The sequence below is a fragment of the Elephantulus edwardii genome, unplaced genomic scaffold (genome assembly GCF_000299155.1).
Source record: "Elephantulus edwardii isolate Elephantulus edwardi_28Jun2011 unplaced genomic scaffold, EleEdw1.0 scaffold00308, whole genome shotgun sequence".
In the NCBI taxonomy this organism is placed as follows: domain Eukaryota; kingdom Metazoa; phylum Chordata; class Mammalia; order Macroscelidea; family Macroscelididae; genus Elephantulus; species Elephantulus edwardii.
This window is the reverse complement of record NW_006400058.1, coordinates 784,038-803,002: the sequence shown is the minus strand read 5'-3', so window position 1 is coordinate 803,002 and position 18,965 is coordinate 784,038. Positions and strand designations below refer to the sequence as shown.

General features: G+C 45.8%; 1 pseudogene; it reads left to right on the top strand.

Annotated features, from left to right (window-relative positions):
* The first annotated feature begins 12,477 nt into the window (after positions 1 to 12,477).
* On the top strand, positions 12,478 to 13,851 carry LOC102849869 (annotated as a pseudogene).
* Positions 13,852 to 18,965: the final 5,114 nt, after the last annotated feature.

Genomic DNA, 18,965 nt, shown 5'->3' with positions numbered 1-18,965 from the left:
CTCTGTTCTAACTACTGCCTCTTGGTCCAAGTATAGGTTTCGTATTAGCACAATTAAATGTTCTGGGATTCCCATTCTTCTCAGAGTCAGCCACAATCATACATACGTCATTTTTTAACATGGGTTACAACTCCTACATCATAACAGCGCTCTTCCCACTCCCTCCCTGTGGTTCTTGTTTACACTCATTCTTCCATCCTGTCTTTACTCTTCCTGCTTCTGAACTTTCTCACTGGGTGATGCCTTTTTCATCTTGTCTGGTTGATTGATCTAGAAACGGAGTGCATTCTGGTATTTACCTTCTAGACTTAGTAAGACTTTGGTTTTATGTTTAATTTTTAAAATTAATTTCTTTTTTTAAATTACTTTGTTAAAAAAGTGTGAAGAATTACAAGATTGTAAAAAAATAATTACAGGAGTGTACGAATCATACAATCATTCATAGGCATTTTGTTTTATAGTGGGTTTTCACAGGCAGTTAATCGCATGGAAGGAGATGGCCCATCCCTCTCCCACAGCATTAATTACCATTGATTCAGAGCTGGTGGTGACAGAAGGCAGGAAGCCCATGCTTCAGCTTGAGGGGAGACTGTCCGGTTGAGAGGCTCTGGCGAAGCACGCCTGCAGTGAAGCAGGGAGACCCTGTACACTTCCTTGTCTTCATCTCTGGTGAGCTCTATTGGCAGTTTCCTTCATAAGCCACTTTCCTGTGAGTTTGGTCCGTGAGTTGCATGTGAACATCATAATGGATTAATAAGCCCAGAAGAGATGTGAAGACTACCATGGTTGGTGTCAGAATCCATGCAAAAGATGGAGGTGGAATCTGCCTTGGGCTGATTCTGATCATTACCAGCTTGAAGGTGAACAGGTTCTGGTGTGAACACCACGACTACTTCTGGCTGGAGGTTCGAACCCAAGAACGGAAGCCCCTCAGTGGAAGTGTTTGCAGAGAGGCTGAAAACCTAGTCCAGGGTCGAGCCAAACAGCACTGATGTATTATTGTTCAGGGGAAACTTACTGACTGGGGAGCACTGCAGCATGCAGAGGCGGCCTGCTGCGCGGGAGAGGGGGAGACTATAGAGTGAGGGGGAGACTATAGAGTGAGGGCGTGTGCTCAAAGATCAGGCTGTCCTCATATATCACAGGTAAGGAGCAAGAAAGGAATAGAGTCAGGACACCAGCAAGGTGGGGCAAAGGGCTTATGTCAAGGTTGTAAAGAGGACAAAAAATGTACTTAGGCCAATTAGTGGAACCTGGAAATGTTTTATCTCAGTTTAACCAGAAGTCGATCATTTTATAGTGTGATTGTAATTCCCCATCTAACTCTCAGTATTTTACATGAGGGTAACCCATCTGGTCATCCACGCAGACCAGCTGACAGTGGTGCTCATGTCATTTGCTGTATGCTTAGCATGGGCCAGCCACTGTTTTAAGTACATCACTCAGAGAAATGAGTTCAACTGGGACTAGAATTCTGTTCTCCCACCTGATAACCTCAAGACAGACCTAAGCCCCAGGTGCTGAGGCCAAGGTAGAAAGACAGACATGAAATTATCACATGCCTCCATCCATATCTCCTCATCCTGAATATTATCAAATCTCAGATTCCATTGCTTGTAAGATGAAGAATTCCATGTGCCATAACCACGGAAAAACGGTGCCAAGAAAACTCAGTCTTTATCACTGAGAAGTTTTATTTTGTGCTTTCTGGAAACAGGATTTTATATCATTTATGTGCAGATAAATAGGGGAATGAAACACAGCAGTCCCTGACTTACGATGGAATCTGGTGTCAATGATTTTGTAGAGGGTCAATTCTGACATAAATGAAACATCTCATTTTTCTGAAGTTGTCATCCTTGGCCTTTTAGTATCAGTTTGTAACTCTGATCTCTCTTTGTCTTTCTGGGTTGAAAATATTACACATAAACCTACAAGTATATTTTAATTTTGTATGTAGTACATATTACCAGGGATCACTAGTGGCCTAGTGCCAAGACGCTGTGCTGCAATCCGGAAGGCATCGGGAGGATGGACAGACCCCCTGGAGGGTCAGCTATGGGTCAGTTCCGACTCGACGGTACAGCAACAGCAGGGTCCCTGTGACTAATGACAGTGCTCTTTTAGGTGCATCGAGTGGACCAAGACCCAGAGCCGCCCCACGCACGGCAGATCTGAGCCTGCCTCCCGCGCAGCGGCCTCACCGTCTGATAGGCTCCAGCGCACTGTTAGTCACTGTGTCAGTCCATGCGGCTGGGGGTCTTCCTCTTCCGATGACCCCCCCCCATAGTTCCCAATGTGGTATCTTTTTCTAAGGACTGCCCACACCCCCGACAACATGCCCAAAGCATGTGAGACAAGTTTTCACGTCCTTGCCTCTAGGAAGCATCCTGATTGCAGTTCTTCCAAGACAGACTTTCTTGGCCGTCCGCAGGGTACTCAGCACCCTTCTCTGGGCTCCCAACAAATAGTGAGAGCCCCGACATCTATCAGGCTGCAGAGTTATGAAAATATGCCCGATCCCTAGCAAACCTGTGACACCTACCTGCCCCATCTCACTTACCCGCATAAGCCCTTTTCTACATTGCCAACGTGTAGCTACCTCGTTCTGGGTGCCACCCCCGTGTGGCCCTGCATGCTGGACCTCTCGTCTCTGGTACCATAAACCTACATCCCTAAGTGGCACAAGTGGTTTGCTTTTGACTGAGGACCTGAAGACTTTGAACTTTCCTGGGGTGCTGTTGAAGAAAGGCCTGGCAATCTGCTGCTTTTAAATGACAGCCAAAAGCATCCTACTGTGCAGCACCCTTTGTGACACAGGGAGTGGCCAAGAGTAAAGAATCAGTTGTCTGCAGTCCCAAAGGCACGTGGTTCAAATCCACCAGATGCTCTGCTGGGAAAGGAGGGACAATCTCCTCCTGTGCCAGTTGGATCCAATTTGACAGTATACAACAAGAAAAAAAAAAACAAGAGTAACTAACAAGACACTTTTACATTGCTGTCATTATGTGCTATTAAATCAGAATCGATTCATTGCTGACCCTCCAGTGGGTTTTCAGAGGCTGTAAATCACACAGGAGACTTCCATCTTTCTCCAGCAGAGCAATTGGTGGATTCGAACTGTGTGCCTTTGGGTTGGCAGCACAATGCCTTACTCACTAGACCAGCAGAGTTCCCTACTTTTGATGTTTTAAGGGAGCACAGCTTGCACAGGTGAGATTCTTTATTATGTGAGCTGCTCTGTTATTTAACTAAAAGGTGACCTTAAAGGGCTTGTTTCAGTTCAAGGTTTAAATAATATCTTAGGGCACTCGTCTTGAGGAGTCTGAACCAGTCCGGTAAGTCGATTGTTTCAAGAACTTGAGGTTCTATCCTCAGTTTTCTGCCCCTCTTTCAGGATCTGTTGTGACGCCAACCAGAATAGGCTGGCAGCAGTAGCCAGGCACCATCTACTTCTCATCTCAGGCAGCCGAGGCTGGTTTGCCCTTAGTCTTTAGCTGTTATTGTTAAATGCTGTTGAGTTGAGCACAACTCATAGCAACCCTATGAGCAAAAGGCCTGAACACCGTACTGTAACTGTCGTCGTTTCTCTACGTCCATAGAGTTTTCAGAGGCATATGGTTTAGGAAGTGGGTGCCACTCCTGCTTCCAAACCTTTAGTGACAAATAAAGTTTCATGGCCTCTCTGACTCTTCTTCCCTTCACGGTGCCTGACTTGCCTCTACAAATCTGTTAACAGCTGAGATGATGTGGAGATGGTCCTGAAGCCACTCTAGAACATTCCGAGCCCAGCTGCCCCTTGAACTCCCACGTTTGACACTTCCTGCTTTTCACTGGAACTTTCTATTTTATTCCATTACACATTTCATCTAAATGCATTAAAAGAGAAGATCTTCTAAGCTTTTCTTAAAATTTAATCCATGAAGAAAAATAACAAATAATACTCAGGATGTTGGCTGCTGAGTCTCTCAGAGTGGGAGACGGGCAGAGGGGAAGCAGCATGAATTCCCCTCAGTGGGATAATGACTGAAAAAATTTTGGCACATCCACGCCGTAATTACTGAAGCAGCCATAAAAATGATGACTCAGATGCTTGGAGGACTTCCACGAGGGGCTGTCAAGTGACATTCAGGAAGCTGTGGCTAATAGCCCATTATGGGAAGACAAAAATAAAATTTCTATATGTGTCTGTAACAGGAGCTCTGGTGGTGTAATATGTAATGCATGGGGCTGCTGAACAAAAGGTCAGCAGTTCGAATCCACCAGCTGTGCTGCAGGAGAAAGATGGGCAGTGTCCTGTGAAGATTCCAAAACCCTCATGGCTTCTCAGTCTATTCCAACTCATAGCAACTCTTCATTGGGTTTCTGAGGCTTATATGAAACAGGGTGCTCTCGTGGCCTAGTGGCTAAGGAGTTCTACTTCCAACCTAGGGACTGGTGGTACTAATCCACTCGCTGCTTCTCTGGGGAAAGATGGGCAAATCGCCTTCTGTGTGATTTACAGCCTCTTAAAGCTTGCTGGAGTTGGTTCCAACTTGATGGTAATCCACAACAGCCAATTTCCACCCCCCCTTTTTTTATTTTTAAGGGCTTTTTAAATTCATATACATTCTATTCCACATATTCCTTCATTCACATTGTGTTTCATACAATAATTCCCATATATAGTGTCTTATAAAATGAATCACCATTGATATATACCCACTATTTCACTGTCTTTTCCAGGTCCCACTGGATAGTTCTTAATTCCTTCACCACCTCCTTCCACCCACCAAACTCTGCAACTCATGATTCCCCCCACCCTCATCTGCTCTTCCCTTCCCTTTGGACATTTATACTCATCTTACTATCCTTCTATTTTTACAGTAATGGTCTTAAGCAGTGTTTATCCTTATGAGACTGAGTACATTAGCAAAATGCTCTCTAGCCTCACCCGTGTTATATAATATTTTTCGAAATCATTGCTCCCGAGCACTGCGTTGTGTGAATGGCCCTCCATTTCTCAATCCATTCGTTTATTGATGGACATTTGAGCTGTTTCCATGTTCTTGCTATTGTGAATACAGCGGCTGTGAACATTGGCGTACAAGTCTCCGTTTGTGTCTCAGTTCTGATTTCCTTGGGGTATATTCATAGCAGCGGGATAGCTGAGTCATATGGAATTTCTGTGTTCAGCTTTTTGAGGAAGCGCCAGACTGCCTTGCAGAGTGGTTGTACCATTTTCCAGTCCCACCAACAGTGCTTGAGAATTCCATCTCTCCACGTCCTCTCCAACATTCATTGCTCGCTGTCCTGTTAGACCTTCCAGTGCTGCAGGGCTGAGATGGTATCTCATTGCGGTTAGTGACAACAGATCTTAAGCATTTGGTTAGCAAAGAAACACACTACAGAGTATTCCACTCAGCTCCTGGGAAAGATTCACAGCCTTGGAAACCAGTGAAGGGACGCTGTAAGTTAGAACTGACTTGACAGTCTTTCTGAGGTATGTGTATATGTGGGTAGAGATACAGGATTATTTAAATTGGAAGATAATGTAAAGAGTATTGAGTATGTCGGCAGATAGAGGAGAGAGCCACACAGGAAAGAAACATGAGAGACATTTAAAAAAATAAAATCATAAGGTTGCATAGTGGAGTGCGTTTGAGGTGGGGGAGGTGGGGCGGGGGCGGGGGGATTGTATACCAACGAAGAATATCTTTTGTTTTGCAAAGAGAGGAGCGAACTAGGGGGAGAGGGGTAAAGAAAAAAGTGTAACAATGAATTAATGAAAATCCAAAATCTCTGTAAATGTTCATTAAAATTAATAAAATAAAAAATACAGTATGGAGCTAAATTATAAATATTCTGTTCAGGATGAAGGTTATCTCAGGAAAGGAGTTAGGAAGGGGAGGTGACCAGGGAGAGGGATTTCAGTTTCTTTGATGTTTTCTGGTTTTAGCTAAGTGATTAAAAAAAAATATTAAAACCAAGCCAAGGACATAAAGTCATTTCCCACCGTGGCTAATTTGGGAGAAGCCAATGTCAGGTCTGTCTTCTGAAGGGTCATTGCGTGGATTTGAACTTCGAATGTGTTGGTTAATAATGAGAACTTACTTATTATCCCAAGTCATAGCTAACCCTGAATCAGGTTTTCCGAGATGGTGAAGTGGCTGTACGTCTCACAGGAGATGATTGCCCAACTCTGTCCCTCAGGGCAGCTGGTGGCTTTGAACCCTCTGCCTTTGGTTGGGAATGCAAAACTTTACCGCTAGGCCACTGGAGCTCACAGGAGCTGAGCCTAAACCATCTGCACTCTCCAGGGACCTGACTGGCAAATAGTCTTTGTTCTTGTACATTTTAAGTAAATACATAATAAATTAGAAAAATTTGAATTGTGTACTCCCATTTATGCCCCAAGGGGAAATTAGAAATGGCCATTAAAATGAAATTCCCTGTCCAGGTTGCCAACTTCATTCTGCTCTTGGCCTGAATGTCCCTCTCTCTCCCTGCAGATTTCTGGGTCAAGAACTCTGAATAACTTCCGCCTGCACACATTTCCTGAGCACCTGCCTCAGGGTTTGGGGCTCAGCCAAGATGCAGTGGATCCAGACCCCATCAGCAGAGCCTCCCATCAGGCATCGACTTCTCCTGTCTTCATCATGAAGACATCTACCCCCACTCTCCACCCTCCACACCAACTCTGCACTGGCCTCCACAGGGGGTCCCAAGGAGTAACAGGAATAATGAGGGGCTGGAATGAAAAATACCCCCAGCAAGATGGCTCACAGAGTCCTTCCACGCCCCGTAATAATAATGGCAATCACTCATTCACTCATTGCCCTTTCAAGCCACACCTTACATGCTTAGAGTAGGTGGCCTAACAGGTAAGGTTCGCTGCCAACAGAAAGGCACATGGTTCAAATCTACTAGTTGCCTTGAGGAAGAAAGATGGGCGAATTCCCCCCCTGTCATTTTACAGCCTCTGAAAGCCTGCTTGGGGATCAACTCCGACTTGATGGCACACAATAGCACCACCTCGTCAGTCTTGGAGGGGAAACAGGAATGAGAAGGGAGGGAGACAGAGGAGTAAGCACTTAACACATGAGTTGGATGAAGGGTTTAGACATTGTGATTCATTAACTGCATTTGTCAATGACAAGAAATGTTCTAGAACAAAATGTAGGGAAAACCAGTATGATTTTTAAGCTTTCACTCATATTTTTTAAAAAATGTGGAAATGTTATAATGATAATAATTAGCAAAGAAAAGAAAAAAATCTTAGCACAATGAAGAATGGCTTCCCTCGGCCTGATGTCCCCCACGCAGTGACTCACCACGTCCCCCACGCAGTAACTCACCACAGACCACCAGACCACAGAGCAGCCTCCTAAACCAGAAGAATGGCTCTTTGAGCTTTATGACGATGCAAAGGCATTTGACTGTGTGGATCATAGCAAATTATGGCTAACATTAAGAATGGGAATCCAAGAACACTCAATTATGCTCATGGGAAATGAATACCTAAAACCAAGAGGCTCATCCAAACAGAGCAAAGGAATACCATTGTTGTTATGTGCCATTGAGTCAACTCTGACTCATAGTGACCCTGTGTACAAAAGCTCTGAACCCTGCTCCATCCTGAGTCAACTTCATTGTCTCTGACACACTTACCCCCAGTACCCCAGAAACTGAGTCAATCTATCTCATCCAGAGTCTTCCTCTCTTGCGTTGTCCCTCTCCTTCTCCAAGGTCTGGTCCCTCCTTGCAACATGCTCAAAGTATGTCAGATGGAGCTTCAAAATCCTTACCTCCAAGGAGCAGTCTGGTTTCACCCTCTCCAGGATGGACCTGTTCTCTTAGCAGTCCATGGTATATTCAATACTCTTCCAGCACAACTCAAAGGCATCAATTCTGTCCCCTTTGTAATTGTCCAGTTCTCTGATGCATAACAAGTAATTGTGAAGACCATGGCCTGGATCAAGCACACTTTGGTCTCTAGACTGACATTATTGCTCTTCAGTACTCTGGAGAGGTCCCTGAAAGCAGATTTTCCCAGTGCAATTTGTCTTTCGATTTCCTGACTGCTGGTGCCAAGAGTATTGATTGTGGAGCCAAGCAAGCTGAAGCTGTAAACAGTTTCTTCACCGTCTTTCATAATGCTACCAGTTGCTCCAGTGGTGAGAATCTTTGTTTTCTTGATAATAAGCTTCAATCCATATTAAAGGCTGCAGTCCTTGGCTTCTCTACCAAATGCCTCAGGTCCTCCTCAGTTTCAGCAATCACGGTTGTGTCATTTGCATAACACAGATTGTTGATGAGTCTTCCTCCAATCCTGATGTCGCATTCCTCCTCATAGAGCCCAGCCTCGTGGATGATCTGTTCTGCATGTAAATTGAAAAGGTATGGAGATGGATCCATATTTGGCATACACCTTTCCTAATTTTGAACCATTCAGTGTTTCCTTGTTCTGCATGGTTTAAAATCAGGATGGGTGTGGGTCAATGTTGTATCCTTTCTCCATACCTACTCAATCTGTATACTGAGTAAATAATTTGTAAAGTTGGACTCTATGAAGAGGAATGTGGCATCAGGGTTGGAGGAAGACTTCACAACAACAAACACTATGAAGATGACACAACCTTGCTTACTGTGAGGAGGTTATGAAAAGCTTGTTGCAGAAGATCAAGGACTACAGCCTTCAATATGGATTACATCTCAACATCAAGAAAACAAAACTCACCACAAATGCTCACCACCTCGCTCATAACCTTATGATAGATGAAGAAAGAACTGAAACTGTCATTTTCATCTTTCTTGGCTCCACAATCAATATCCTTTGTACTAGCAGTCAGGAAATCAGGAGATGCACTGCACTGGGCAAATTTGTTGTTAGGGACCTCTCCAAGGTACTGAAGAGCAATGATGTCAGTTTGAGGACTAAGGTATGTCTGCTTCATGTCATAGTCTTCTCAGTCACCTGCTACACATGAGATAACTGGACAATGAGTAAGGTTGATAGGTTAATTGGTGCCTTTTAGTTGTACTGTTGAAGAGAAGTGCTGAATGTCCCATGGACTGCTAAAAGAATGATAGATACATCTTGGAGAAAGTGTAGTCAAGGTGCTTCTTGGAGGCAAGGATGATGAATTCTCATCTTTCATACTTTGGACCTGTAGCTAGGCAAGGCTACTTCTTGGAAAGGGACATCATGCTTGGAAAGATGGAGGGTCAGCGAAAGCGAGGAAGACCCCCAGTGAGATAGATTGACACAGTGACTTCAGCAGTGACTCTACTACATCAGAGATGATAAGGATAGCACAGGATATGACAGGGTTCAGACCTCTTGTTCATAGGGTGCCTATGAATCATACTCAACTCAACAGCACCTAACAGCAACAACAAACCCAAACCAACTCATAGCCACCCTCCATTGAGTTTCTGAAGCTGTGAATCTTAATACAGATTGCCCTTTTCCCCTCCCTTGTAGCCATAGGTGGATTTGAACTACTGGAAAGACATGTAGTATGGACTATGCCACTCAACAAATACTACATTTAAGCAAAATGTCACTATCGCAAATAAAAAGCAATGTAACAATTTATCACAGACTATTCGATGATTTAAGGTAAAGCAGATAATAAACATTCCTGAGGATCCAAGATGCTCAGGAATGTTTATTATAAACTTTAATCAGGATAATTTGTGATAAAAATAGACAAATTGCTTAAATGCAATATTTGTTAGATCACACGAATACTAATATGGTTTTGTAAAATCCTTCTACATTGAATTACATCATTATTAGCTATATTATTAGGAACTGAATGGAAGCCTTATTTTTTTTCTCTAATCACTACTTCATTATAAAAAATATTTTTACCTTTTTTTAAATTAATTTTAATGAAAGTTTAGAGACAGGATTTTCAATCATTCATTGTTACATTTTCACTATAAAAATCTTACTGCTATAGGTTCACAAGTACTACTTATCACAGTTCTTGTTGTTGTTATGTGCTGTCGAGTTGGCTACAGGTCATAGTGACCCTATGAACAAAGGCTCTGAACCCTGCTCTATCCTGAGCCAATCTCACCATTGCTGACACATCTACCCCATTGTAATGACCGTGGTCACTGTGTCAATCTGTCTTATCCAGGGTCTTCCCCTCCTATGCTGATCCTCCATCTTTCCAAGCATAATATTGTAGTTAAAATGTCAGAGACCTTTATAAAATCAGGATCTGTAGAAACACCATAAGTAATAAGCACACATTCAGCTCCAGTTCGTGGCAATCCTTTGGAGGGTTTCCAGGCTGTAAACTGCACCTGGAAGAGGCGTGGAGCCCCTGATGGACTCAGACCACAGGCTGAACAGCCTCGGGGTTAGCAGCACTCACCAGGCCCCCAGAGCTCCCTGGAGCACGTTGCTGTTGTTACGTGCCTTTGAGTCGCCTGCGACTCATAGTGACCTTATGTACAAGAGCCCTAAAACCTGCCCTATCCTGTGCCAACCTCACTGTTTCTGACACACCTACTGCGATTACCCCAGCCACTGAATCGATTAATCTCATCCAGGGTCTTCCTCTCTTGCACTGTCCCTCCATCCTCCCAAACATGATGTCCCTCTCCAAGGACCAGTCCCTCATTTCAACATACCCAAAGTATGTCAGATGAAGCTTCAGAATCCTTGCCCCCAAGGAACAGCCTGGTTTCACCCTCTCCAGGACAAACCTGTTTGTTCTCCAAGCAGTCCATGGTATATTCAATACTCATCTCCAGCACCACAGCTCAAAGGCATCAATTCTGTATCATTCCTAGCCATTGTCCAGCTCTCTGATGCATAGCACGCAATTGCAAAGACTATGGCCTGAATCAGGCACACTTTAATCTCCAGCCTGAAGTCATTGCTCTTTAGTACTTTGGAGAGGTCGCTGACAGCTGTCTTTCCCAATGTGATTCATCTCTTTGATTTCCTGGCTGCTGGTACCAAGAGTGTTGATTATGAGCCAAGCAAACTACAACTGTTAACAATCTCAGTCTCACCGTTTAAAAGAGAGATGTAACTGGGTATTTCTGTCATCACAGGAGACTAGAGCGAGGGCTGCATGGTGGAGGGGACCTGGGGGAGGGTTTGTAAAACAATGAAAGAATCTTTTCTTTTACTTTTCCATAATTTTTGGACTCATGTACTTATAACTTGTTAGTCAAATTTGTGTCTTCTAGGTTGCAACACCCCCATGATACATCTTCAAGGATATGTACATGTACAGCCAAGCACAATCAATAAGAGTGCATCTAAATTCCAAAATCAATCTCCATAATAGTTGATGTGTTTCCTGCTTCCAAAGGGGCCCTTTAGAGTAGTGAGAGAAGATCTTCACCCTGAAACCCACAGCGTCCCTTTTCAGCAGGAAGTAGCTAAGAGAATACGCCGTCCCCTTTTCCTTATGACTCAGGGTGAAGTCTCTCTCAGGGAGGAGTGATAGGGAATGGCAAAGGATACACTGACAAAGAAGATTAATCAGAACTGGCTTTGACAAGCACTGTGGCATTTGGACAAGAACAAACTGGGAGGAGGGTAGAGAGAATAGTGCAACAATGAATGAGTGGAAGCCCAAAATCTCTGTAAATGTTTATGAAAATTAATAAAATATAATTATAGAAAAAAAAAACAATCTCAGTCTCTGCACCATCCATTATGATGCTGCCAGTTTGCCCAGTGGTGAGAATCTTTGTTGAGCTTCAATCCATATTGAAGGGCGCAGTCCTTGACCTTCTGCACCAAGTGCTTCAGGTTCTCCTCAATTTTAGCAAGCAAGGTTGTGTCACCTGCATAACACAGGTTGTGGATGAATCTTCCCCCAATCCTGGTGCCGCATTCCTCCTCGTACAGCCCAGCATCCAAGATGATCTGTTCTGCATAGAGATTGAAAAGGTATGGAGACAGGACACATCCCTGGAGGACCCCCTTCCCAATTTTGAACATGCAATGTCTCCTTGCTCTGTTCTGACGACTGCCTCCTGGTTACTGAAGCACATTGTTCTTGTTGCTAAGTGTCATTGAGCTGTAGGCGACTCATAGTGACCCTATGAACGAAAGACCTGAACACTTGTATAACTTTCATCATTTCTCCAATGAAGCACATTGGACTATTTTAAAAGTTAATTAGCAAAGGGAGCTTTGGTGGCATAGTGGCAGGAAGCTGCACTGCAATCCTGAAGGTGTGCCGTTCAAATCCACCAGATACTCCACTGGAGAAGGATGGGCAATGTCCTCCTGTACCAGCTGGATCGGATTTGATGGTACACGAGGAGGGGGGAAATATGGGGGGAAGGTAATTAGCTTAGCATTTTAGCCTGTTTGGTATAAACCTGGTTGGTTTAGTCTGGTGGCTTAGTGGATAAGAAATTGTGCTGCCACAGCCGAGACCTCGTCTGCCCCGGAGCACAGGCTCCTTCGCAGTCACTGCGCCGGTTCTCATCCGCCACCCCCATATCACCATGGATGATGACATCACTGCGCTCGGTCGACAACAGCTCTGCGTGTGCAAGGCCAGTTTTGCGGGCGATGCCCCCCCAGGCTGTCTTCCCCTCCATCGTGGGGTGCCCTCGGCACCAGGGCGTGATGGTGGGCCTGGGCCAGAAGGACTCCTACGTGAGGGACCAAACTCAGAGCAAGAGAGGCATCCTGACCCTCAGGTACCCCGCTGAGCGAGGCATTGTCACCAGCTGGGACACATGGAGAAGATCTGGCACCACACCTTCTACAACGAGCTGCGTGTGGCCCCTGAGGAGCCCCCTGTGCTGCTGACGGAGGCCCCTCTGAACCCCAAGGCTAACCGGGAGAAGATGACCCAGATCATGTTCCAGACCTTCAACACCCCTGCCATGTGCGTCGCCGTCCAGGCCCCGCTATCCCTATCTGCCTCTGGCCAGACCACGGGCATCGTGGTGGATTCCGGCCATGGGGTCACCCACACGGTGCCCCTCTACGAGGGGTACGCCCTCCCCCACACAGTGCCCATCTACGAGGGGTATGCTCTCCCCCACACCCTCACACAGTGCCCATCTACGAGGGGTACGCCCTCCCCCACACAGTGCTCATCTACGAGTGATACACCCTCCCCCACACGGTGCCCATCTACGAGGGGTGCACTGTCCCCCACACTCCCACACGGTGCCCATCTATGAGGGGTACACTCTCCCCCACACCCTCACACGGTGCCCATCTACGAGGGGTACACACACCCCCACACGGTGCCCATCTACGAGGGGTACACCCTCCCCCACGCCATCTGCGTCTGAACCTGGCTGGCAGGGACCTGACCGACCACCTCATGAAGATCCTCACCGAGCGAGGATGCAGCTTCACCACCGCTGCCGGGCAGGAAGTTGTGCGTGACATCAGGAGAAACTCTGTTAGGTTGCCCTGGACTTGGAGCAGGAGATGGTCCCAGCGGCTTCCTCTCCTCCTTGGAGAAGAGCTTGGAGCTGCCCGAGGGGCAGGTCAGCGCCATGGGCAGTGAGCTCTCCGCTGCCCCAGGCCCCCTTCCAGCCCTCCGTCCTGGGCCTGGAGGCTTGTGGCATCCACGAAACTCCCCTCAACTCCATCGTGAAGTGTGATGTTGACATCTGCTAGGTCCTCTACACCAAGAGCTCCCACTGAACGCAGGCATCCCAGCAGGATGCAGAAGGAGATCACAGCGCCGGCCCCCAGCACGATGAAGGTCAAGATCATCGCGCCCCTGAGAGCAGATCCTCCGTGAAAATCGACGGCTCCATCCTAGCCTCCGGTCCACCTTCCAGCGGATGAAGGTCAGCAAGAAACAGGACAACGGGTCTGGCCCCTCCATCATCCACCGCAAATGCTTTTAGGCAATTGCGTTACACACTTTCTTGATTAAAAAAACCAAACCTAACTTGAACAGAAAAAATAGAGATGAGAATTGGCATGGCTTTATTTGTTACTTTTTTCTTTTTTTTCTTTTTTTTTTTTTTTGGTGCTTGACTCAGGATTTAAAAACTGGAACGGTGAGGGTGACAGCAGTTGGTGTGGAGCGAGAATCCCCCCAATTCTCTAGTGTGGCCCAGGACTTTGATTGTACATTGTTCTCTTTTTTTAAATAGTCATTCCAAATAATCGCAACATGGCAATGTGACAGGAAGCTCCTGCCTAAGCAGAAGGGCCCCGTCCCTGACCCGAGTCCACCATGGACAGGGGTGGCAGGGAGCATACTTTTCTGTAAATTATACCTAATCCAATTTTATTTTGTTTGTTTGTTTGTTTTAAATCTTCCACCTTAATACTTGTTCTTTAGGGTTTTTTTTTTCAGTATTCAGTCATTGGAGGCCCTACTTTTTGGAGGCCCTTGCCCTTCCCCCCAACTCTAGAACTATGAAGGCTTTTGGTCTCCCTGGGGTGGCTGAGATGTGGAGGCAGCTGGGGCTTTATCTGTGCACTGACTTGAGACCAGATGAATATAAGTGCGCGCCTTATAAAGGGAGGAGGGGGGTGGGAATTGTGCTGCCAACTGAAACAAGCATGTTCGAGTCTTCCAGTCGCTCCTTGGGGGAAAGGGGGACAAGTCTCTTCCTGTGTGAGTTACAGCTCTGAAACCCCACTGGAGGGCCGGCTGTGAGTCAATTCTGCAACGGTGGTATTGGGGGTGTTTCTGTAATTTTTATTTTATATTGGTTTGCTTTAGAAGTGAATATACATTGTGTTTCAATGATTCCCCTTTATGGTTTGTTGGGTTTTTTTGTGGGTTTTGTTTGAACTGGCATACAATATAAACTAGGGTGCTCTGGTGGCCTAGTGGCAAAAAAGGGGCATTGCAGTCCTGAAGGCACAGGGTTTGAGTCTCGCTGGAGGCTCAGCTATGGGTTGGTTCTGACTCTGCAGTTCGATCCATCCTTGTTTCCTACCCTTCAGTTGCAGGAAACCATTCACCTTATCAGCATATTGTGACTGGGCGTCTCATTCATTACATTTCATACAATTAATCACCATTGAACGATGCCCACCGTGACCTTGTCTTTCCAGATCCTCACGCGATCTTCAGTTGAGTTTGAAGCTGGGCTTACGGAAGTGTGTGTGTGTGTGTGGGGGGGTGTTTCTATAACTGCAGAGACATAAAAACAATACATTTCTGGTGAAACAGTGCCTGAAAATGTTATAGACATATTGATGTCATCCTTTCTGACCATGTCGCCCAGTGCAGTCCCTTATCTCTGAGGTTCTCTGTGAGGCTCCTGAGATAGAAGGTGGGAAGAAGGGAGTAAGGAGGTGGGGGGAAGAGGTCAAGGAGAGAAAGAGAGAAGGAAATGGTGAAAGGAGGAGAGACAGAAAGGACATCTTTACCCCTAGCTCTTTAAAGCGGTTCTTTGCTGCATGTTGGCCCAATGCCTTTTCTTCTTCATTTCTTCTTGTATGCCGCTTCCTCAAGCACTGAGTGTGGATATAACTAAAATGAAACGCTTGGCAGCTTGAACCTTTGCTCTGATTTTCATGATGCTGGGATGCATACATAAAGTTTTTAGTGGAGGTTTTTAAAAGTAAATCGCCTGACCTTCCGTCACAGGTCCCCTCAGTCTGTGAAGCCTCACAACAGCGTGCCGGCCTCAACGGCAGGTGGGGTGAGAAGCCATCACTTTCTTTGGGAGCAGTTGTGTGAACACGTGACACAATGACACCATTGCCATCTTCCTGCAAGTGCCAACACACAGAGGTGGCAGTGCCAAAAGATGGTCTTGGTGACTCTTTGATTCATGAACTCTGGGTGCTTCCTCCTTCTATTCTTTTTATTACATAAGAGAACAAGATTATCTTACTGTTCTTGCCTCAGGGCCTTTGCATGTACTGTTTTTATGCCTGGAACATCCCATGAGCTGCCAACAGAACAAACAGATGTGTCTCAGAGGACATGCAACCCAAGTGCTGCTTTGGCTTGTTGATAGGAGAGACCATTCCTTGGAAAGGGATATCATGCTTAGAGAAGCAGAGGGTCCGTGAAGCAGAGGAAGAACCTCAACCAGCTGGATTTATAGTGTCTGAGGCTCAAGTGTGTTGGAGCTGGTGAGGCTGATGCAGGGTAGGAGAGGGTTCAGGTGTGCTGTTCATAGGGTCACTGAGACATACTCAGCATGATGGCACTTAACAACACCAGAACTGGGATGCAGATTAAAATCAGGTAAAGGATGTGTCAGGGTTGTATCCTTTCCCCATATCTAGTTAATCTGTTGAACAAGTAATTCGAGAAGCTGGACAAGGTGAAAATGAATGTGGCATCAGGAGGACACATCAACAACCTGAGTTACGCAGATGACACAACCTTGCTTGCAGAAACTGAAGAGGACTTGAAGAACTTGCTTCAGGAGATCAAAGACTACAGTCTTCAATATGGATTACATTCCAACACCAAGAAGAGACGAAAATCCTCACCACTGGACCAATAGGCATCATTATGATAGAAAGAGGAAAAACTGAAGTTGTCAACCACTTAATTTTGCTTGGATCCACAGTCAACATCTGTATTGGCATCAGTTAAGAAATCAAAAGATGTGTGGCATCAGGAAAATCTCCTGTTAGGGACCTCCACAAAACACTAAAGAGCAAGGATATCAGTTTAAAGACTAAGGTGTGCCTGATCCAAACCATGTCTTTTTCAGTTGCTTCTAATGCATTTGAACATTGGACTGCAAATAAGGAAGACCAACTAAGAATCGATGTCTTTGTTATTGGTGAAGAAAATTGAATATACCATGGGCTGCCAAAAAATATACAGATAGATTTGTGTTACAGGAAGTGCAACCAGAGTGTTGAAAGTTCATCTCACATTCTTTGAGCAGATTATCAAGAAGGGCCAGTCTATGGGAAAAACATCATGCGGGGCAATGAAGGGTCAGAGAAAGTGAGGAAGACTCTCAATAAGGTGGATTGACACAGTGGCGGGAAGAATGGGCTTGAGCGTATCAGAGACGGTGAGGAAGGCCAGGCCAGGGCAGGGTTCAGAGCTGTTGCTCGTTGGGTTGCTATGAGTTGGGTTTGACTCAGTGGCATCTCACAACAACAACAAAACATGAGCTCTGTCTGGCCCGGTACTTCGGTGTTGCTGTGCCTGTGACTTCAGTGTCTAGAATGGTACATAATACTCAATAGTGACTAAATGCATGATGCATCTTTGAGCAAAAAGTCAGAGACGTGTGGGAATTAGAAGTGCTTTTATTGAGAAGCAAACCCATTTGCAAATTAGGAGTCACAGGGTCCAGCAGATCAGGAATTAAGTCATCCAGAGAGGAGACAGAGGGGAGCTCTGGTGGTCTAGTGGCAGGAAGCTGTACTGCAATCCCAGAGGTGTGCAGTTCAAATTCCACCATATGCTTTGCTGGAGAAGGAGGGACAATTTCCTCCTGTACCAAGTCAGATCCGACTTGATGGTACACACACAGAGAGGAGACAGAGTAGAGAAGTTTTTTTAGTAAGAAAATACAAGGAACTTACAAATTCAGTGATTGGTTGACTGTTAGTTCACAGTTACAAAATGTGCATCTGATTGGTAGGAGATTATATTTGTTTCCATAATTGTTCTGGTTTTTCTTTTAATTACAAAGTAATCATTAAATTACCAAACAAACCACTCATCTTGCATGATTGCTCAGAAGATACATCTAATTATTTTTTTAACTTAATTTACTTTATTTGTTACACAAAATCTACTATGTGGTGGCCACAGCTGGAGCCTGGACCCTCTGCACTGAGACGCTGGTGTGGGTCATTACAAGATAGTCAGTGAATACCTGGTAGGGACACTTGGTGAACAGTCTCTTTCCAGAAATCCAGGCTCAAGTAGCTATAGGTCTTGGCAATGGCATCAAAGGTGACCTTGGCAGTTTCCCAGGGTAGCTGTGCAGCCCCTGGCTGAGGTGTAACAGTCGTCAATTCCAGCCATCATCAACAGCTTCTTGGGCACAGGGGATGAGACGATTCCAGTGCCTCAGGGTGCAGGGATCAGACACACCAACACAGAGCCAGAGCGCCCAGTCACCTTGCAGGGAACGGTGTGAGGCTTGCCAATCTTGTTCCCCTAGTAGCCACACGGCACAGGGACAATGGAGAGCTTGGCCAGGATAATGGCCCCATGGATGGCAGTAGCCACCTCCTTGGAGCACTTGACGCCCAAGCCAACATGGCCATTATAGTCTCCAATGGCGACAAAAGCCTTGAACCTGGTCCGCTGGCCAGCACACGTCTGCTTTCTGCACAGGCATGATTTTCAAGACCTCACCCTTAAGGGGTATCCCCAGGAATGATCTCAGACTACCTGATGGACAGGGAGAAGAGATAAATCTCCTCCAAGGATTTGATCATCGTATCTTTGATCAGACAGCCCAGCTGGGCAGGAACTCCTTGTCCTCGGCTTTGCCTCCTTGAGCTCCGCAGCCCCCCCATGGCCCTGTCCATGTCCTTGGCCCCTACCCCGCAGACCGCTACCAAAGCCTCTGGAGAAACCGCCGCAGGCTCCCATTGGTTTGGTCTCTCTTCCTAAACAGCAAACAAAACTCAAAAGCAAGCAAAATTGTTTTGTTCTAGGAAACTGTTCACCAAGTCATGGTCTCTGGGCTCCAAGGGAAGTTACAGGAATAATAAGTTATATCCTGATGTGAGGTTACTTATGATTCCAGATGCAGTTTTAGCCTCAGCCACCATGTTATGTTGGGGAGTCCCTCATTAACTTAGGGTGTCCATCCTCAGATGAGTGAACTGTTTTCCAATTCAGTTAATTGAGGGGATACTTTCAGCTGAAAGTTCATGGTCCCTGAAATTCTGCCTTATTACATGCCTCCCATTTATCTCTCTCTGAAAGGGCAGCTCCTACAGACTTGAGCTTTTGATTTTAATGTCCAACTTGGCTTTCAGACAGAGCCATTAGCAGGCCCCCAGCCTGTCAGAGGCCTGATCTCCTCAGGCCTCCCTGTTGGGGACTGTACTT